The sequence below is a fragment of the Ambystoma mexicanum genome, chromosome 9 (assembly GCF_040938575.1).
Source record: "Ambystoma mexicanum isolate Mex_15411 chromosome 9, UKY_AmexF1_1, whole genome shotgun sequence".
Taxonomy (NCBI): Eukaryota; Metazoa; Chordata; class Amphibia; order Caudata; family Ambystomatidae; genus Ambystoma; species Ambystoma mexicanum.
In genome coordinates, this window is record NC_090931.1 from 962277258 (window position 1) to 962300059 (window position 22802).

General features: G+C 50.4%; 1 protein-coding gene across 5 annotated transcripts in view; it reads left to right on the forward strand.

Moving 5' to 3' along the window:
• UBR3 (ubiquitin protein ligase E3 component n-recognin 3) overlaps positions 1-22802 on the forward strand; it is a 2710065-nt gene that overhangs the window by 728130 nt on the left and 1959133 nt on the right. The gene's annotated exons all lie outside the window — the stretch shown is intronic.

Below are 22802 nucleotides of genomic sequence, written 5' to 3' on the forward strand. Positions count from 1 at the left end.
TATAATAGCTGCCGCCTGAGGAGAAGTTCCGGAGCTCGAGTTCGCAGAGACCGTTATAAAAGAGGGTCATGCGCACTCGAGCGCCGGATAGAGGAAGGGACCAGGAAGAGCAGGAGCTCCCCTGGTGGTTAGTGGGCGGCACTGCGGGCAGTAGTAATGCCGCGCCGGCTTCCCCGCACTCGATTTGGAGAGTACCGATGGGTCGGGGAAGCCGACGCGAGCCCGCAGAGAAGTCCGCCTGAAGCGGAAGAAAAAACAGCTGTAGCGAAGCCGCGCCGGCTTCCCCGTGCTCGAGGAGAGCACCGATGGTTCGGGGAAGCCGACGCGAGCCCGCCGAAAGAAAACAGCTGACGAATTGTGTCAGCGAGCGCGAAGCGAGGCTTCGAATTACGCGGTCTCCGACGCCAGCAGAAGGCAGCTGGCGTCGGAGTCAACAACGAAGGCAATGAGCAAAATGAAATCAATTTAAAGGCAAGGTACGCTCATAAACAATAATTAAGCATATATAGCAATGTCAATTATGTAAAAATGAAATCACGTTTATAATCAGAGGTAAACATGAAGGTACTTATCTCTTGCTGTGAGCAGCAAAGAAAGAGGAAGTCGCATCATGTTTAGGACTGTTTATGAAGGGATCAGGACACCCATTGGAGGACTAAGTCACATGTTGATGTTTCTTTGGTGACACTAGGGAACTCTGGGAAATGGAGTTTGTTTCTTCAGAACTCCGAAGATACTACTGTTATGTTATGTTTTACTTGTTATATTATATATTTAGTGCACCCCCTTTTCTATGTTTACTCATATAACACTTGGTGCACAAAAATATCTTGCTGCTGAGCCTTTCTTTAAATATTTAAATAAAAGAAAGAGAAGCATAATGGGAGCCTCCGGTCTTGACATAGAATCAAAATCTTGATACTCTCAAGTATGATAAATATAACACTTTTCCTAAAGTTTTATCAGCCATTAAATCCTCTAAAACCCTTTTCTAAGGATTCATTTAATAATCCTTATAAATTCAATAAAGTTGAAGTTCATAATTATGTAGAAAAATCAGTACATAAGGGACTTCAAGTCCCACAATCAATTAACTACTGGGACGAGGAAGAGGTTGTCTGGTGGCACTAAACTGCCAGAGCCAGGCTAGTGGTTCTATTGACCTACACTTGAGTGGGACTGAATATATATGGCCTCCTCAGGTGCTCTACATTAGAAGCTGAGCCTGAAGGTGGAGTAATTAGAGGCTGCCGTTCGCAGTGGCAGCAGAATAAGAAAGCCAGCATAGACGCCGTAGCTGCTGCTGTATGTGGGACGGGTGACGTCCCCAGAGGGTCTCCAAGCATGCTGTCTTAGATTGCCGAGATTTTCAGCGGGAAGCGAGATTGTAAGAAACCTTCCTGCAGGAGAGAAAGGCTCTCTGTATTACGTTACATTCTGGTGGCCAGCAAGCACCAGTCTCCCAGGAGCGAAGAAAGCTCTTTTCTCTACAGGCGTGGACCACAGGAAACCAGCTGAAGTAGATTTCTGTATCGGAGGCAACAGAGGAAGCAGAGAGAGACGTGGTACGATAGGACATGTACGACTACACCGGTCGTATCCCATCCTCTGGGAATCCTGCTACACTCTGTTGACGGCAGCTGGCTACAAGAAACCAATTTGAATGGCAAACTAATTTAAAGAAGTCTAATCTTTCTCCTCTACACCCCGCCCTTCTCCCTCACCTGCTTTCAGGCCTCCTTTGTCCCCCGCCCCCCTTTCCACCCCTACTCTTTTCTTCCCACATCACCTGATGTGGCTTTTAGACCAGTCCGCTCTGTGAGTCTCCTCTAAGCAGGTGCTCCCCTGCTCCTCCAGAACTATCGAGGACACCATGTCTCCCTTGCTTCAGCCTTGGCTGATATCTGCAATTAATCCTTTGCCATTGGATCTTTTCTGTCCCTCCTCAAGCACTCTCTTATGCACCCTCTCGTTAAAAAGCCTTCTGCCAACCCTTCCTGTCTGGCTAACTACCCCATTCCTGGGCAAACTCTTGGTGAAGCTGGCCATCTCCCATCTTATCCACCACACTGAATCTGTTGGTTGACTCCAGCTCTGAATCCACCAGTCTGGTTTCAGAGCTGCCAGAGGCACAGAAACTGAACTCCTGAACACCAGTGAAGACTCTCTCTCTAATCTCTACTCCAACTCTCCTCCCTTTCTCATCCTTTCCCAGACATCAGTGAATCCTTCCACTGCTCCTCCTCACTTGGTTGTTCGGTAGAGCTGTCTTGGGTCTCCGTCTGCTTTTTTCTACGTGGCTTCTTGGAGTCTTCTCTTTTCCTTCTTTCTCTCGAAGGGAAAAAGCCTTGCGGCACCAAAAAACCTTAAATGGATGTTGATGGTCAGAAAGTAGCTTAAGCGCTTCTTCGGCATCCAGTGCGAACTTCAGATGGAAGAACTCCAAAGGGGATGGACTTCTAGGAGTTTGTGATGAAACCAGTCTCCAAGAATATGACTGTAACAAGGTCCGGGTAATCCAAGTCCAGTAGGAAGATACAGGACTGTGCAGGTAGCAGGTCACTCAGATAATGTGAAGGACAGAAAGCCACAGAGATAATGGGAAGGTAGCAAGGGACAGAACACTGAGACTCCACAGGAAGCTTGTGCAATACCGAAAGAAGGCACAGCTGGGGATATTGGAGAGCGGGAGAGAGAGAGAGAGAGAGAGAGAGAGAGAGAGAAAGAGAGCGACACAGAGCTGCCGCTGGAAACCGGGAACACAGGGCAGAGGGTGAAGCTAGAAGTGGCGTGTCGGGGATCCGAATGCCGGGAGGAGAAATTCACAATAGAAGACAAGGACTGAGTGAGAGAATAGGGCAAAAGGAAGAAAATTACACTAGCGTCTCACCGGAAAGCAGGGTTGCAACGCACAGATCTGCAAGCCAGGAGCAGAAAAGTAGGTGCAGCAGCCATCTTTGAAATAAACTAGACCGCTGCCTGAAAGGCAAGCGGAAACGTAACGGCCCACTAATGGAGTCGCCAATGATACCAGCATTTCCAAGGGCGGAGCATGACATCCTTCTTGACCTTTCCCCTGCCTTTGATACGGTCAATCATGCCACCCTTATAAATCTGCTCTGATACCCTTGGCATCACAGACCTGGCTCTGGACTGGCTGGCCTCCTTCCTATATGAACGACCTTCCCAAATTCAATTTTCTCTCCTCCATCTCACTGTCTACCAGTGGTGTCCCTCAGAGCTCTATTGTCTCACCTTTACTTTTCAACATCAACCTTGTCCCCTAGACCGTCTGATCTCTGCCTTCTCTCCTAACTTCCAGTGTTATGAGGACGACACTCCACTCTCCTTCAAGTTTCCGCCCTCTGGCTCTTCCTCCGCCTCTCTCATACCTGATTTTGTCTGCTATTCAGGCATGGTTCACTGCTAACAATCTCTGCCTTAATGCCAGTAAGACCAAGATCTTTCTCATGGGGACCCCAGCTCCCTCTTTACTCTCACGTCCCTTCCCCTTTCCTCCCTACGGCATGGGCGTCCCTTCCAAGGGACGGGAGACGGTGTAATGGTTTCCACCATTTCATCACGGAATGTGCCTGGCAAACGGGACTTTACTTGGTTTACGACGGCTCATGCAGATTCAGGCTTTGCCGGGCTAGTTGTTAATACATTCTCTATGCATCCACAGGAAGGAGTGGGTCGACGGGAGACCGCCGACACGCCCACAGTGAGCAACGTCGACGCATTAAAAGAGGTGAACGCGGACTACACGTCGCGTCACTACTCTGCTAGAGACTCCGAGACGCTCCGTGAGTACTCACAGGGCTCCTCCTAAAGTTTCCTTCTGGTTCTGATCAGTTAGAATTCTGTCAGCTTTGGAAGTTTACGCACTTTTCCTTTTATGCCTTTTTCAAGGGTCAAAGACTTTCTTCGGTGGACGCGTGCGATCCGCCCTCAGTTCTGTTCCATCAGTTTCTGTTTCCAGTTCCGGTTTCCTACATACCGGTAGGCACGGCTTAGGTGTTTAATAGCATTAGCGAGTCTTTTCTACTTCTACTGTCGGTGAGACCCTGATAGATTCCTGATTTCTTTCCTCTCCCTTTAGGAAGCAGCATTGGTCACGGGATTAGCATTTACAATCTCCGGAACCACCATTCCCAGAATCCTTTTCCGGACTCGGTTCGCAATCCTTCTCTTTCATAAAAGGAGGCGCGGCTTTCTCTCCGTTCAGGGGGATAGGCTTTCTTTTTCATGTGTTCAACAGTATAGAGAGTTCTGTTATCAGACTATTCTGCAACCTCTGTTTTGTATCTTAGCTTTAGAAGGCTCAGGGAACTTCCTCCTCTACATCCGTCATTGAGATTCCAGTTCTTATTTCATATTCGGTAAGGGGCGGGGAGACTCCTGTTAGTATCTGTTATCCATCTTCTTGACAGTTCTTTAGCTAATGATTGTTCTTTAACATATTGTACAGCTGGGCAAAATAGAACACGCAGCTACTCCTTCACCTGAAAGCAAGAACAACCCGGCTGGTTCCGTGAGAAGGAAGGAGTTTATCAACGCTCCCTAGCAGCTCAGCACAGGGTTTTTTCCCCCCTTGAGGGTTTCCCTGGGGTTCTCTTCGGGGGGATAGCCTTCTTGTGCTTTCCGCGTAGGGAGTTCCAGGTGAATCCTCTCTCTCGTCCGTGAACGGTGCAATCCACCCTTGCACCTGTCTTGACGAAGACAAGGTAGGAACCGCTGTCAGACTGATTTATCTGTGTATTGTTGGCATACTCGAGAACTTAATCTAGGCTTCACCAAAGTAGGGTTGGCTCAATACGCTATAGTTACAGACGGAACCTTTTTCACCAGAAAAAAACTTCTTCCCCTTTAAATTTAGAGGCATGTGGGGATCAGGGATAACAAATGCTGGGCTTGGGATTCTGGTCCGCAGGGGGCTTTGTATGGAGGTTACAAAGGTGTGGTTGATGTGGAGGGAAGGGCGGTTTTGATCTCTGGTCTGATTCAGAAAATCAGGTTGACATTTGACACTATATATGCCCCTAATCGGGGTCAACGGAGGTTCCTGCAAAGAACCCTGGAAAAAATAATGAACGAGGCCGGGGGACATATTGTACTGGGATGTGACTTTAATGTCTGGTGCAAAGTCACCGTGGACAGACAGTCAGGGCACCCCAGGGAGCATGAACCCGAGAATCAGGTTAGCAGGGAGCTGGGAATGACAATGGAGCTCTACGGGATGCAGGATATATGGAGGCACCTACAGCCACGTGAAAGGGGGTTCACCGTCTGTTCTACCCCATATGGGACCCTAACAAGAATAGATTACCTATACATCTCTAGGGATTTGTGGGACTCGGCAGTGGGGTCGGCAATCTACCCTATTAGTCGGGCCAAGACATGGTGTTGGTTGATTTTGGAAGGGGTGGTCTTTGCCCAAGGGGCTCAGAGTGGAGGTGCAATGAGTCTCTGCGTGAGGACGCATGCTTCAGGGAAGAGATGGAGAAGGGTATCACAGAATTATTTTAGATTAATGATACTGGGGAGGTCCGAAAGGACATTGTCTGGGATGTGGCGAAGGCTACATGGGGAGGAATATTGATCCGAGAAGGGGCTTGCAAGAAGGGGGAACGTACCCTCATTGAAAGGGGACTGAGGGAAAAAATAAGGTAGCTAGAAAGGCGGGTACATTTGAACACTGACAGTAGAGGTGACCTCATTAAGGAGGCGAGAGGTGTAAGGGAGAAATTCCTCAAAGAAGGGAATATAGTCTGCAATTTACATTTTTTGAAACGGAAGTTCTATGAGAAAGGGGACAAGGCAGACGCCCTCCTGGCAGGCACGTTATGGGGACAGCGGGCAGAAAGGTGGGTTGCAGCGGTGGGGGGAAGTTTCTGGAGGACTCAGCAGAGGGGATTCAGGAAGCATTTGCAGCGTTTGATGAGGGTTTGTATAGGAGTGAAGGGACAGCAGGCAATGAGGAGATCAGGAAATATCTGGCAGACTCACAAAAACGGAGTCAGACACCCTAGAAGCTCCAATCACGGGGAATGAAATTTGCATGGCCATTGGGAGGTTGAAGTTAGGCAAGGCTACTGGGGATGACGGGTTCACATCAGGATTCCCCTTCCGGACAACTTTGTTTAATGATATCCTGACCACAGGGAATGCACCAGACTCCTTTACACAGGCTCTTATCACGGTGATACCGAAAGAGGGCAGGGCCCCCGGGCGTTTAGCTCTTACCATCCAATTTCACTACTGAATATAGAAGCCAAAATGTATGCCAGGGTAATAGCTGCAAGGCTGGAAGAACACCTGCTGAGGCTGGTCCACTCGGATCAGGTGGGGTTACGTTAAGGGGCGACATGGGGCTGACCCCATGTGGTAGACCCTACATCTGATTAATGAGGCACAGGGCCGGTAGGGTGACCCCACTCTCCTCTCTGTGGATGCTGAGGCCTTTGACAGAGTGGAGTGGGAGTTTTTAGAGGCAGTACTAATCGTTTGTTGTAAGTAAGGGGCTGATATGGGTTATTATGGCACTCTACTCCTTCCAGAAGGCATGTATGGCTGTGAACAGGGGATACTCGCATTTGTATAAACTGGAAAGAGGGACACGACAGGGGTGCCGCCTCCCACCGACTCTTTTTGTACTCTGATTGGAACCGTTGGTCCACAAGTTGACGGACCGTATAATTGAGGGGATTGGGGTTTGTGTTAGTAGTTATATAAAGTAGGGTTGTACGCAGATGATATGCTCCTCCACCTGGTGAACCCATTGACATCGGTCCCTGCAGCGGTGGCACTAATCGAGGAATATGGGTGCATGGCAAGCTTTAAAATTAACATTCAAGTCGGTACTGTTCCCCTTAGACTTAAGACAATGATTTGGGGTGCTTTTCCCCACTGGGTATGGAGGTGAACATGGGATCCTTGCTGTATCTTGGTATCATTGTCACAAGAGGTCTTGAGGGTCTTTATGGTGCGAACTTTCCACCCCTGATGAATGCCCTGGAGAAAGATTTGAGAAAATTGAAGAGGTTGACCAAATCCTGGATGGGGAGGCTGAATGCACTTAAAATGGTGGTTCTCCCCAAGATCTTGTATCTCTTCCAGATGCTACCTATTCAGATTCCCAACCTCTATTTCAAGGTGACCAAGGGAACCCTTTTAAGGTTCCTGTGGCAGGGGACGAAACCCAAGAGTTTAAAGCGACGTCTCTAGTCTCCCTAAGAAAAGCGAGGGAGTTGGGCTCCCAGATACACACCTATACTACAAAGCCACTCAGCTAAGGGTCATGATCCCACACGTTAAAGGGCAGGAGGACCTGCAATGGGTGGGACTGGGCAATCATTACCTAAGACCAACTACGGTGGGAGAGTGGCTCTGGGTCCCCAAGGCAAAGTTACTACGTAGGATACGTGAGCATCCAATCCTGGGTAATATTTGGAGTATTTGGCAACATGGGAAGGGGATGTGTGGGGTAACATCTTGGCCCTCAACCTTGGGGCACCTATCGGTCCTGGGAGTTCGGATGCAATTCCGGATCCTGCTAGATTCCATGATATGAGGTGGGTCTGTAAAGGATTTGGCAAATGTGGAAAGGTGGGAGATTTATCACAATATTGGAACTGGAAGAGGCCCTTGGGATTGGTACACTCTCTACCTTATCATACTTACAGTTGAAAGGGGTCCTGACTAGGGAAGCATGGCAGAGTAAGATACAGAGGGAACTCGTGTCCTTCGAGAAACTCATAGATATACTGACGGAGTCTAGGGCAGTTATTGGGGGGCTGCACAGGGCCTTGGTGAACGCAAGGGGGGTGGTGGATAGGTTACAGATGAAATGGAAAAGGGATATGGGGCTGGACTTGGACCCGCAAACGTGGTTGAGAATGTGTTGTGGGGCCTCCAAGACCTCATTTTCCTGTCAGTATAAAATGCACTCTGATAAGCTATTGCACAGATAGCAATGTGACCCCGTTGTCTTGGCATGAATGCGGGTTAAGGGCCGATTATTGGCATATGTGGTGGGGATGCTCAGAGGTCCAGTCTTATTGGGACGAAGTCTTGAGTTAGATCAGGGACCTGGATGGGGTTACTAGAGTGAAAGCCCCTATGTTGGTCCTCTTCGGGTTGGAGGAACATGAGGGTGAATACGTTAAACTCCCGAGAATGGTAGCACGGAACATATATTTGATGGCTCGCATGACAGCAGCACTTCATGAGGATCCTGGATCGATCGAAGCGGAAAGGTAGGACTTCAGTTTGGAATACATTCAGCAGGGTTGAAGAAACATTGATGGGGAATGGGGCTTGGTGAGGGAGGACGACATTCTGGTCACCCCGAGTAAAGACAATTGGGGAAACTATACTCGAGCTGGATCTGCAATGTAACTGTCTGCAAAAATCAGCTGTAGATTAAGCTTTCGAGATACTTGCTCCTTTAAAACTCTTATACAAAAAAGTGCAACAATCTCAATGCCCCTTTTACACCAGAAGTTATCGAAGCCAGAGTATAGAAGCGCAAGCTAGAACGTGTCAGGCGAAAATCTGACCGAAGTAACTGTTAGGTCTTATAAACTTGCGGGCAAGAATTTTAAAACCATTATTTATTTAAAAATATAGATTTTTATTGGTTTTACATGTTTGCATATCAACGTGAACTTCCTCTCCCCTGCCCCCCCCCCATGAATGGCTTTATCAAGTCCAATGTTCGTTGTTACAAGTAGGATCACAAAATGTCCAGGAGTCTGATATTGTGCAGGCACCATTGTAGCATATAGTCACTTTGTAGATATGTAAGGATATTACCCCAGTCTGTGCGAAAAAACTTCCAGGAGTCCTCGGATTTTGCACATCATCCATTCCATGGCGACAAATTTCCACACTTTCTGGAGCCAGTCGAATTTCGTTGGTGGATCCTTCTTTTTCCAGTGTTGGCCTATTGTTAGCCATGCCGCTAGGATGAAGGTCATCCTGCTTCTCTGTTGTGTTTTTGTGTATACTCTGTGGTGCGGGTCCCACATGCCCGCCAGCCAAACCCGGTCTTCCAGTCCGTCGACTCCTTGCACCGTGCTCCCTACTTGTTCTTTTATCTTCTCCCAGAAGTTTGTTATAGACGGGCAGGTCCACCATATGTGCTTCCAGCTCCCATTGCTGAGCATCCTTGCCAGCATTTGTCACTTGTGGTGGGATACATTGCATGGAGTCTCTCTGGCGTGTAGTGCCATTGTAGGAGTACTTCTTGCCACATTTCTCTTTGCTGTATGGAGCGTGTCAGCTTTGGGATTTTATTCCATACCTCTCGCCACAGATCCTGTGTTATTGGTTCTCACAGTGTCTTTTCCCATCTCTTCATATATTTCCATTGGATATCTTCTCCTTGTGCATTAAGGATTCTGTATAGGTTTGAGATCAGTTTATGGGAGCCTGTATCCGTTGTCATATATATTTCGAATGCACTCAATTGTCTTGTGGCGGCATCCTTATTAGAAGGGGACAGTAACCAGTGCTTTAGCTGTGTATATTGATATCCCACCTCCTGTGTGTATTCCCGGAACGTCCTAATGGTCTACCCCTTATGCATGTCCCGTACTTCCACGCACCCCACTTGTATCAAACTATTATATGCCTTCTGTTACATTCCAAGTTCCCAAACATTGGGGTGAAGGGTGACAGGCGTGTTGAGAGTCCCTCTTTTGATTGCTGTGTCCCATGCTTCTATTCATGCTCCCATCACCTCGCTGACTTTGGTGTTTGGGTGTCTGACATTTGTTTAGCCACAGCAGGTTCGACGGGAGAGCTCCCGCTACTGCTTCGTCTCGTCGTGCCCAAACATGTTGGTGGGGCTGTTCGACCCATTCTTTTATAACTTGCAGCTGTGCTGCTTCATAATATCTTCTGTAATGGGGGGGAGGGGTCGTTGTGTAAGTCCTCCTTCAGTCTTTTGCTCTGTTAGGGTCGCCATAGCCACTCTTGGTGTTTTGTGCTGCCATGTGAAGGCGGAGACCAATTCATTGAGCGTCCTAAAGAATGCCCTTGGTATTTTAATCGGGAGGGTTTGAAAGTAATATAGCAGTTTTGTTAGGACCGACATTTTGATGATCGTAAGCCTGCCCCACCATGAGATGTTGAGTGTTCCATTTTGTTTGGTCTGCCTTCAGCTCGTTTAAAAGATTCGTATAGTTGGCGTTGTATAGATTCTTTACTGAGGGTGTTAGTTTGATCCCTAGATAATTAATGTTGTCACTGGCCTTGTTCATATGGGTAGAGCGGTCCAAGTCGTCCATTCTTGCAGGGTCTGCCGTCAGGTTTAGGATTTTCAATTTGTGCCTATTGATTTTTAGGCCGGAGATGGAGCCAAAGTGGTCTGGTTCCACTAGGAGGGCTCTGAGGGAATGCTCCGCCTTCGACAACGCCAGGAGCATGTCGTCTGTGAAGACCATCATTTTGTGTTCCTCTCTTGCCATTTTTATACCTTTTTAGTTATTGCGTCTCTCGTATTCTTATTAGGAGGGGTGAGAGCGGGCATCCCTGCATTGTGCCTCTGGTCAGAGATATTTGGGGTGAGAGGGAACCATTCAGTGAAATGCTCATCGTGGGTGTTTCTATAATTGACTTTGATCATTTTCATATGTCTATCCGAAGCCCATGCGTTTCATTGTGTGGAATAGTTGCGTCCATTCAACTCTATTGAACGCTTTCTCCGTGTCTAGTGAAACAAGTATCGCTGGGATGCAGGCATATTCGACTTTCTCAATGGGATGGCTCACCCTGCGTGTATTGTGTGCCGTTTGTCTTCTGGGGATGAAACCCGATTGATCTGGACCTACGAGTGTCGGTTAGAGTCTGGTGAGTCTTTCGGTCAATATCTTTGTATACAGTTTAGCGTCCAGGTTAATTAAAGCAATTGGGCAGTATGATCCTGGTTTGGGGAATATGACCAGTTTCACTTCATTCATTGATTGCGTTATAGTCCCTTGTGTTTTGAAGCCATTAAACAAGTTAGTCTTGGGGCCATTGTCTCTTGAAATTTCTTGTAGAAGGTTTCCGAGTAGCCATCGAGGCCCAGTGCTTTATTTTTCGGAAGCTTCCTAATTGCCTGAATGACCTCTTCTACTTGTATGTCCCTTTCTAGAGTCTGCTTGTCCGATTCCGAAATCTGGGGTAGCGTAATATTGTCTAGTTAGTTCTTCTGTTTGTCCATCCTTGGATTTTCGGATTGGTTTAGGGTCTGGTAATAGGTTCTAATTATGTCCCCCATTTCTTAATTGGTTGTCTTCAAATTCCCTAATGCATCTCTCAGCTTCAAAATGGTTGTCTTGCAGGCCTTTTCCCGGAGTTTTCTTGCCAGGTGTTTGTCCACTTTATTGGCGCTTATATAGAGCATCTGTTTCGCTCTTAATAGAGCAAGCTCTGCCTTCTTGGTCTGTAGCATCACCAGTTGGCCTTATGTGTTTCAGGACTAATTTTGCCTTCTTACTGGGGTTATTCACCATTTCTTTTTGCACTTCCGATAGTTTCTCCTCGAGTTCTTCTTCCCATCTAATGCATGTTTTGTCCCTTTGTGCCTTCAATGCTATTAGTTCTCCCCTTAGAACGGCCTTAAATGAGTCCCATACTATTCCCTTTGGGGTTGTACCTGTGTCGTTTTTGACGAAGTAGAGTTCAATTTTCCCCTTTGTTGATTCCACTATCGTACTGTCTTGTAAAATATCGGATGGGAATCTCCAGGCCCAGACCTCCCCTCTGGTTCTTTTGATGTTGAAGGTGGTTATTATTGGGGTATAGTCTGAGAGGGAGATTGGACTGATTTCTATGTCCGCAGTTTTTCCCAAAAGTCCCGTAGAGGCTCAACCGTAGTCTGTACTGGATTGTGTATTGTAAATGTTTTAATAGTGCGTAAAGCCGAGTGTGTCCCCTTTCTTGGCGCGCCATAGATCATGGAGCGTAAGTGTCTCAAAGGCATTCTTCAGTGCCTTAGTGTGGGGGCATTTGTGTCCGTTCGGGTTTGGGAGCTTCTGTCTAGCTTGGGGTTGCACGCTATGTTGAGGTCAACGCCCATAATGTCACCTGTGGCAAATTCTTCTAATGCCGTCAGGGTCCTGTGTTGGGCGCATACTTGGATGGTCGTACATGGATGGTAGGGTGATGTGTTTGCCTACTACTGTTATGTTTAAAAAGAGGTATCGTCCCTCTTTGTCCGCCTGGGTGCTCTGTATTTGTGCCGAGTCTGCCCTGTATAGCTATAAGGACTCCCGCCTTCTTTCCTTTCGATTGTTAGGTCTGCAAGGCCCCCCTTATCTTGATCTACATTTTGTCCCCCTTCTTTATCTGGTTTTCCTGATGCATAATGATATATGCTTTCAATCTCCATGCTTGACGCTCCTGTTCTGTTTTTTTCCTTTTGGCCGGGGTGTTCGTTCCACTGACGTTATGCGTCAGGACCTTTATCTTGCTCATGTTCCACTATCCATGGTCATCTATTTCCCGTCCCTCGCTCTCCTGTTGCATCTTTTGAGAGTTGTTTTTCTGCTGTTTCTCCCGCCATCCATGCCCCCCCTTGTCTCCCTTCCCTTCCCTTCCCTTCCCCTTGCCAACTGCCCCCCCCTGCTTTCCCCAACTTCCCTTCCCCTCTGAAGGGGGGGCTAGGTTCCTATGTGCGTCCGGACGAAGTGTTCTGCTCTCCTGGCCCCCTAGCCCCCTCAGGTTCAAATTGTGGGGGTCCTAAAGCCCACTTTGGATTTCATACACGCCTTTCCTCCTTCACCCTTGGGCCTGTATTCTGTAATTCCGGGCGAATCCTCGCCCTTTGATATGATCTAATGCTCCATTTGTTTTGAGTTTTCCTTGCATTGCTTCAGTGATTCGGTGGGTTCCATCTTTTCCTTCCTCCTCTGCCTTTTGCCATTACCGTTTTCCAACCTTCCAATTTGTTGGGGGTTCTTGCACTCCTTTGTGCTTGGGCCTGTCCGTCCCTGTCTTCCTGTTGCAGCCCCAGTATGTGTTCTCCTTCACATTTTGTTATCCGGTGTTGTTCCCTTCCCAGTTAAACAGGAGGGCAAACGGGAAGGTCCATTTGTTTTTCGCCTGGTCGGCCGTCAGGTGTTGGACCACTGGCCCCATTTTCCATCTCTTCAGCAGGGTAGACTGTGCTAGATCTTGGAATAGTTGTACTTCTTGGTCATTTATTTGCGTCGGTCCAGCTTATCTCTTTCCGTAATATCTGCTCTTTCTGTGTATAAGAGGCTATGGCTGCTAATATGTCTCTTGGTCTCGTCCCCGGTTCCGCTGATCTTCTGGGGCACACCCGATGTAGTATATCTATTTTCTATCTGTGGGTCCATGTTTTCCCCTGGTATTTCCGTAAAGAGGTGCATGAGTGTGCCCTGTCGATCTTTGTCCTCAATTGACTCCGGCATATTTTTAAGTCTAATGTTCAACCTTCACAACCTATTTTCCAGGTCCTCACATTGGAGTTCTAGGATGTTGGATGTTAGGCAGAAACCCGTGCAGTTCCCTGAGGGACCACTCAAAAGATTTGGGACTACAGGTGGTTGGCAGTAAACCCAATTGGTAGCAGTCTGTACCACCCAGATTTACCTGGTAGCTGTGGCTGAGCAGTCAGACTTCTCTCAAGATGAGTTAGGCAGTATATAGAGTACACACAATAGGTACAGAGACACAGTAGCACAAGCAAACACTGACCAGAACTTCGGTGTAAAAGTATATAATTATTTATTTAAAGACACACTTGTAAATTACACTAGCACAAAGAGAGGTAAATAAATTCAACACACAGTCACTATTATACATATACAACCCTAATTACTTATTAGACAAGTCTTAATGAGAAACACCACTTATTTTGAGACAGAGGTGAGCGCTTGACATAAGATGGCACTCTAAGTTATTAAAAAGGGAGGGAAAAAGGCAGAGTTATGAAAGCACACAATTTTCAATACTTTTCAAAGAACCACAGTGAGGCAGGTTAGGCAAAGTCTACTGGGGAGCAAGGAAGTTCAAATGCCAGGCCCACTCTTAGAGGGCGCAAATGAAATGTGTCCAGGATCACAGAGTGGGGTTATGCCCAAAGAGACTTTGTAGAAAGTTCACAAAAGATTGAGATTAAGTCAGAAAAAGTTAGTTAACAGGTCCCAGGCTAGCCCAGGTTATAAAGTCGAGGATTTACTGTCACCCCGAACGATCTGTCGCAAGGGAAGCCAGGCGGGACACAGTACCTGAAGTGGGAAGAACGCTCCAGCGGGGACAGTTGTTCCTGGCAGAGGGTGCAAGTCGGTGTTTCCAGAGGAAGAGGCGGTCTCGACATGGAGGAAAGCTGAAGGTCGTTGCGCTACCAGGGAAGAAACCAGCTGCAGAGTTTCCCGGTTACAAGGTACCACCCTGTTCTTCGCGGTAGTGGTGATCTGTGGTATTTCGGTTGCCGGGGTGCTTGGCACGGGCAAGGCGGCCACGAGATGGTCCAGGAAGGCGAAAATACGGGCAAACTGGTTATCCCCACCAGTCAAAGGAAGAAGACTCTCCGGGCTGGAGATCTCCTCTGTCGTCGGGAAAAGTGGTGAGACGGTTCCACAGGGCTCCACCGGTGGTGTCGTCGTTGCAGGTCGGCTCGGCTTCTCCCTCCTCGGTTTCTTTAGGTCCTGTGGCGACTTCTGAAGTTCCAGTCCCCAAAGCCCTGCTTTTATGCAGAAAACCCCCATTCATTCAGCCTAGCTGTCAATCAAACAAGCTAAGTGGTGAGCCGGGCGGCTCACCACTTGGGCCAATCACACAAGAGTGCGACTTGAGTTGCCGAGGCAACTCAGTCCAGGGTGCCTAAACCCCCTCCCACACCCCCTGTGGTACCCAGACAGAGTGGCACCACTTTTGGAGGCTTCTGTGGAGAAGCCCGCCAAAAAGTGGAACAAAGGGCTCGACTTGGGTTGCAGTCACAGAAGCGAACACAAATGCCATTTTGGAACCAAGTTTCGGCAAAAATTACCAACCGGTGAATTAATATTAATTTAATAAACCGGCGTTATGTTTGAGGCTATTTTAAAAAGTGGTAGCCTCGAACAATGGGAAAATCCCATAGGAATATATTTGCGATCGAATATAAAAAGTAGTATCCACTGCCACCAGCCAAAATTTGGTCGGGGGGGGACTGGACAGTGCCCCCTCGAACAACAGACCACGGGGCAATCGAATTGCCCCGACCAGTACGTCCACAATATGATGGTTTGTACTGGTTCTGTTCACAATTTGAGACTAGTAAAGCCAATGGTAACTTTACATTCCCTGGGAGACAGTAGTCAGTCCCAGGGTATGGAGTCTATGGTTGGGGGTCGCTACGACACCCCTGGGTTACGGCACGGAGGGTGCTGTGTAACCCACATACCAAAAACACATGAAGCCCTATGGGGTAAAGGACCACATAGCCCATAAAACACATACAAAGTCAAAGGAACACCTCAAATCATGTCTTTGAGTGGGAGGAAAAGAGTCTCACTCTTATCAGGAGAAAAAAATAAACCCCAAAAATCCAGCAAAGCTGCTGGGGGACTCACTAGGTTTGGGAAATTAGCCTTACGGAGAATTCTCCCTAACATTGGAAATGCGAGCCAACTGTTCTAGCGTTTTGTCCAACTTCTGTGTCCTCTTCCACCTGCTGCACTACTCTCCCAAGTGTGTTGGTCCTCTCTTCTAGCTTTGCGATATCTGTTTTTACCTCTTGGAGGGACTGCTTCCTGTCGTCTTTCAGCGTCTGGAATTGTTCCTGAATGGAGAGTAACAATTGACTGTGCAGTTTCTTGAAGCAATTTTGCATATCTGTTTTGGTCATCTGGTTGTCCCCCATGTCTTCTCATGCTTCGCCGTGCGATTCTCCTGCTAGTTACCCTTTTCCTGTCGAGGTTGTCTTCTGCACTCCAGAGTTGCTTCAGGCTTCTATTCTGTTTTCTTTGGGTGGGGAGGGAGGGGGCTGCGGTGGGTTTTTGCTCTGGACTTGGGCATTGATGCTAGTGCGATTGTCCTCTCGCTGTTCTCCTTTTATTGCTTGGTCCCTTTTTCACATTCTTGATTTTTGCAGGCGTGCAGCCGTTGGGTCTCCCCTTCTCTGCTTCCCCTGTGCAGGGGTGGACCGTCTTGGGCATTTGGAGCCCCGTCCCCTTATGATCTCGGGTTAGTTATATCTCGTGGAGTTTGGTACAGTATATGTCCCTTCTTGGTTGTGGAGGGTGGTCTCCCTTCTGGATCTTGTTCTACTGGCTCCTCACGCTGGTGTTGTGATACGCTGTGGTTCGGCCTTTTCCAGGTTGGTTCATCTTCCCTTTACCACTGCTCAATAGGTTGTTTATCCTGTTGTTCGTTTCTGTTCTTTGGTCCCTGCCGGTTTCTTGTCTTGTGGCTTCGAAGGGTTATTTGTTTTTGTGATGGCTTATTTGTGAATGTGTTGGCCTCCCTTTTGTGTCCTTCCGCTCTTGCCCCTTCCTTATTTTATCTCCCCTTGCTTTGGGGGTCTATGTAACTTTTGGAGGCATTGTCCGTTTCTCACCCTTTCCCGCTCCAGTGTTCCTTGCAGGTGCCCTTTTGAATGAGGAGCAGCCGTTGATGGTGTTGGTCATGGCCCGGTGGGTGGGCCTTTGCTCTGTGGCCTTGCGTATTTGTTCTTCACCTCCCCATTGTGTAGCAATGTGTGGTCCCGTGCTTTGCTCTTTGTTTTGCACCTGTGCTTGTGCGGGGTGTCCCCACTTTTCTGTCTCACTTGCTTTTTGCTTTTTTAGTTGCTTTTTTAGTTCTTTTTAATGTTTAGGCCGGGGCCTGCTGTGGCCCTGTGTTTCAGCGCTTATCTGCGGTGGGGATATGGGGGCTTCTGTGGTATGCGCTGTACTCACTGTGCGGTCCTGATCACATGCCGCTTCTATGTTCAGGTGGCTTCCTAGCTTCTCTGTGGTGTAGTGTGGACCACCTAGCGTCTTCAGGTCCTCTGGGGTTCCTGTCCACCTGCTGCTGTTGGGAGCGCACCAGGTCGTCCCGCTGTGTGTGCTTGGCTATGAGCACTTCTGGCTGTTGATTTGCTTTTCCTGTGTGCCCCGTGGTATGGGGCACTCGCCTTCGTGCTCCGGCAGTGTTTTCACCGGCGCCGGGTGGGTATCTGCCTCTGACGTAGTGTTTGTGCGATTAGTGAGGGGGTGGGGAGAGCTTTTCCTACTTTCGTTCTGCAATGCCGTTTCACGGGTCAGTTTCTTCTGCTTGCCGGGTCTTGATTCCCCTTGTTCCCCGGCTCGTCCGAGGAGGCTGCAGCCGTGTCCTTGTGCTGATCGTTCCGGCTGCCTGTTCCTTCAGCTGGGCCGGCCGTTGGTCTCCTTGTCCCCTCACTCGTTTTCTGCAGCAGCCATTATGGTGGTGGTTGTGCCGGCTGCCTTCCGCTGCTGGGCTTCTTATGCTTGCGCTTCCCTCCGCCTCACCCAAGGAGTCCTGAGGCGTGTGTCTTCGCGACGGGGTTGCTCTTTGTTTTTTCTGCCCCTGCCTCGCTCTGAAATCTTGCCCTGCAAGCGTGCCGCGTGATTCTTCTTCCTCCCAGTGTGTCTTCGGAGGCTTCTGATTCCGTCTTTCGGTTTCGGTTTTCTTAGTTGATGTTTGCCATCATTCCACTGCTTGCAGAGCTCTTCGCTCTGATGAAGTTGTGGCTTGGATTTGCCCGACAAGCGTAATTGTAGTGCTAATGATTACGGCCCGGCGGGGAGACGCACCTAGACACGTTCTCCTCTGCCGGCTGCCATTTTGGCATCTAAAACCCTTGTTTTAAGGCTACAGAAACTCACTTAAACCTCTGTATCTCACAAGCCAAACCACGGCTAAAGGAGCTATTCTCCATTCTTAATGAACTGAAAGAATACCCCAGCACCTCCCTTGCACCTGCAGATGAGCTTTGGTGTCAAAGCATCCATGACAGTTTTGTTGATAAGTCTCGGAAACATCAGGTGAATATAAGTGCTCAAGTAAACTCACTACCTGCTCCTGCTGCCTCTTCCAGTAATAGGGTTGACACATCTGTCCCAAATTCTTCACTTTTCTCTTTTAAAACAGTCTCAATAGACGAGGTTACCAATGTAGTTCTTATTCTCCAGCATGGGGTCTGGCATGGATTCACATGCTCATGAATATTCCCCATCGTCGGGCTGGGAATCCTCGGAAAGAAAAAATCAGTATCAGTTTTGTTTCTGATCTGTCTTTCTTAGTAGTAACCAATCACTGATCTCTGGGTCATACTGCCCCCAGCCAATGACTGCCCTCTCCCTAAGCCCCGCCTCCGGCAGCCATCCTCAGATTTTTACCACACGCTCAAGTGTTGGGAGTCCTCGTGTTTAGCTCTTGAGTTTTTTACTGCGTTTTCACGCTTTTTCAGCAGATTTTCTCATTTTTTAGGTTTAATCGAGCCTCAAGCTCCACCGTTTCTACTTCCGATAACGGGGAACCGTTTCGGAATTCTTCTACGCCCCTCAAGGGTGAAGTTTTCGTCGACGGACATGGCCCAGGACAAAGGAAGCTCGACACCCGGATCCAAGATGTTCAGGAACTGCCCTGGATGCGGATTATATAACGTTTTCATGGAGGACGAGCATTCGCAATGTCTCTACTGCCTCCATGGGGACAAGACGCACGTGGAGAAGGACTGTGCGTTCTGCAAGAACCTTTCGGAACGGACCAAACAAGATCGTCGTTCCCGCCTCGCCTCCTGGCTGGAGAAGGGCACAGCAAGTGAGAAAGCGACGAAGAAGGTTGAGCGGGCGTCTAAGTCCTTTGAGGGCGCCTCGGCGACAGGGGCCCAACAGAAGGCCAAGCAGCCCAACAGAAGGCCAAGCACCACAAGTCCGCGGGCTCCGGGAGCGCTGAAAGGTCGGGCTCTTCGGTTGCCAAGCAGGGCGCTACTGCCCCGGCACGTTCGACCACGAACCAGCGCTCTGGTTCGGGGAAGAGGAAGTCCGAGAACCCGGGTAGGCCGCTGGAGTGGACCTGGTCGATCTCGAAGGGGGAGCGAGGTGTTGACCCTCCCCTCAAGGCGAAGGCCCAGGACGCACCTAAGGTGGTGAGGGCCTTGATTCACCCGGCTAAGGCCTCTACCAAAGTGGTCTCTGCGACCCTGGCGGAGCCGGCTAAGACTACGCCAATGGAAACGGCCTCTGGGCCCAGAGTATCCCTGCCGCCGTGGAGGGAATCCTCTTTCCAGCCCACCGCTAAGACCCTCGTGAAGCCAACGGCTGAAAAAGAGGGGGGAGGGGCGGTGACCACTACAGACTCGGAATCAGCCTCTGAGGAGGAACTGGTGGGGACCGAGAGGGGCCTCAACGAAAGGTCCATAGGCCTCAACGAGAGGTTCGAGAAGGTTTGATCCCAGGGGACGGTCCCTGCTGACGTGATCTAAGATAGCGACGAGGAGGACGAACAGGGCCCAGTGGAACGGCCATCCGGTCCTTCGCAGCCATTACCCGAGCCCCAGGATAGCTCGGCGGCCATTTTGTTGGCAATCCAATCCTTATGTACCGAGATAAGGACGAGATTACCACGGACCCCGACGGAGGATCCAGAATCAGGCCCGCCAGGAAACCCTCCGAACAAGCGGAGGAGAGTCCACCCCTCTCTGCCCTTCATGCCCGCGAGGCCGGTGGACCCCTCATCCCCCTTGCTGGGAGAGGATACGGCGACGGATATGGCGACGGGGATGGACGATGAAGGCAGCGATGATACAGCAGATATCCCGTCGTCAATCCCGCCCCCTCCCACCGGTGTCCCCAGCCGACGAGGTTGGCTCTTTCCACGCCATGATAACCAGGGCATCCGAGCTCTTTCAGCTCTGCCCTGAAGAACAGAAAAAGGAGGGGTTTCTGTACCAACGACGAGAGGCTAAGAGGAAGACTGTCCTCGCAGTGCCTTTACTCGACGATATCTGGGACGAGGGGCTTGCTGTCCTCAAGAACCCTGCCACGACACCCGCCAAGAGGGACAGGTACGAGAAGAAGTACCGAGTCCACGATGCCGCCCTCTTATGCCTCAGGGCCCAGCCCACGCCGGACTCGGTCGTCTCGGCAGCGGCTAAGAATAAGGCAGCGGGCGCGGCAGCTTCAACTTCCACTTACCCGCCGGACAGCGAGGGCAAGAAGTTGGACTCTATGGGACGACGGGTCATCTCGTCGGCGGCGATGACGATTAAGGCGGCCAATGCCTTAGCGATCGTGGCCCGCTACGACAGGGAGCTCTGGTTCAAGATGGCTCCCCTGCTAGATTTCCTGCCTGATGACAAAAGGGCGGAGGCCCTAGAAGTTCTGCAGGAGGGCGAGGTGGCATCGGATCACGCCATTACGGTGGCAACGGACATTGCAGATTCCGGATTTCGCCAACTGGGCAACGGAGTTTGCCTCCGACGACAAGGATGGCTCAAGGCGACAGACTTTCGCCAGGACGTCCAGACCAGAGTGTTGGACATGCTGTTCGACGGCAACAACCTCTTTGCTAAGGCGGTGGATGAGTCTCTACAGACCATCAAGACCGACTCGGAGACGGACCGGGCCCTTGGAGTGCTTCAGCAGCGACGGCCCTTTCGGAGCTCTGGAGGCAGACAGGGTGCCTCCAAAGGATCCAGCGGTGGCTCCTCCACCTACCGCCAGGCGGCCGTTCCTCTTCCCAGGAGGCCTACAGAGGTCGCGGCAAGCAAGGGAGTTCCCGCCGTCGTCGCCAAGGAGGCAAGGGCGCGTCCAAGCAAGTCTTACCAGGCCGGGTGGTCGGGCCCCCACCGAAGCACCCCAGTGGGAGGCCGACTGACGAAGTTTGTCAGGGTGTGGGAGTCCATCTCCACCGATAGTTGGGTGTTGGACACCCTGGCCAACGGGCACTCACTGGAATTCCTAAAGAAGTGCCCTCACATTCCTCTCGTGGCCAGGAAGGAGAATCACGACCCTCAACTGCTGTTGGAGGTAAAGGCGATGCTCAAGAAAGGTGCCATCGAGCTCGTCACCAGGAGGCTCCGGGGCTCCGGAGTGTACTCAAGGTACTTCCTCGTCAGGAAGAAGACAGGCGGTTGGCGCCCCACCCTAGACCTGCGTCGGTTAAACAAATACATCAAGGCGCAGAAATTCAGGATGGTCACCCTCCAGCACGTACTGGGACAGCTGGAGGAAGGCTACTTCCTATCGTCGCTGGACCTGGAGGAGGCCTACTTCCACATCCCCATTCTAGAAAGGCACAGGAAGTTCCTCAAGTTCGTGGTTCAAGGACGCCACTACCAATTCAGAGCCCTACCGTTCGGATTGAAGTCGGCACCCAGGGTTTTCACCAAGTGCCTGGCACCAGTGGCGGCGCGGCTCCGCCTGCAGGGGATCCACGTCTACCCCTACCTGGACAACTGGCTAATCCGGGCAAGGTCAAGGGAACTCGCCGTCGATCATACGGCGAGGACCGTCCGGTTGCCCACGGAGCTGGGGTTCTCCGTCAACTACCCCAAATCCCACCTGGTTCCGTCACAAGTAGCACTGTTTTTGGGGGCAAAGCTCGATACAGTGGAGCAATTGGCCTCCCCTTCAGAGGAGAGGACCAAAACCATCCTCGGCAAGGTACGGCGACTGTTAGCCACGGACGTGGCCAGGGTGAGGTCCATCAAGTCCCTCCTTGGGATGATGTCCTCGTGCATCTACTTTGTACCCTTTTGCAGACTTTGGATGCATCCGCTACAGGAGTTCCTCGACGCCCGCTGGGTTCAGGCAGGGGGCTGCTTCGAGGACAGGATCCCCCTCGACGTGGAGTTCCGTCGGGCGATCCTATTTTGGGGCACCCGGGCTCACCTCACGACGGGCACGGACTTTCAAACCCCGGCGTTTCAGGAGACGGTGACTACAGACGCCTCTTTGGAGGGTTGGGGGCCCACACCGGAGATCTCCACGCAAGAGACCTTTGTCTCCCGGAGGAGAGGTCTCTTCACATCAACATCTTGAGAGCCCAGAACACTGCACGGAGCTCCAAGTCGTTCCTCCCGTCCCTCAAGGTCAAGGTGGTGAGGATCTTCACTGACAACACCACCACGATGTTCTACATACGGAAGCAGGGAGGCACCAGATCCCCAGCCCTATCCAAGGAGGCCCAGGATCTGTGGCACTGGGCCGTCGCCCAGGGGATGTTTCCGGTTCCCTTCCACCTGGCAGGAATAAAAAAACACCATCGCAAACTCACTCAGCAGGGAGCTGCGCTCGTGCCACGAGTGGGAACTGCGCCAGGATCAAGTGGATCGACTCTTCCAACGATGGGGCAAACCCCAGATCGCCCTGTTCGCGATGGCGACGAACTCCAAGTGCCAGAGGTTCGCCAGCAGGTTCCCACAGCCGAGGAGCATGGGCGATGCTTTCTCGTTTCCTTGGGACGGCCTGTTTCTATACGCGTTCCCTTTGTTGCCGTTGCTGCTCCGCCTCATCAGCCAGCTCAAGATGTCCAGGTGCAGGAAGATCCTCGTCGCACCGGCGTGGCCGAGGCAGATCTGGTTCCCGGACCTTCTGGACTTGTCAACGTCCCCGCCAGTTAGGCTGCCGGCGGATGCGGATCTTCTCTCCAGAGAAGGAGGCGCCATTCTACACCACGACCCACAGTCGCTGAACTTGCAGGCCTGGCTCCTGCAGCGCTAGAGTTTGGAGGGTACGATATTGCAGAGAGGTTCTTGCAAAGGCCAGGGCGTCCTCAACTCTTAAGTGTTACGGTCATAAATGGAAGAGGTTCTCTGTCTGGTGCCGTGCACAGAAGATTAACCCTCTGTGGAT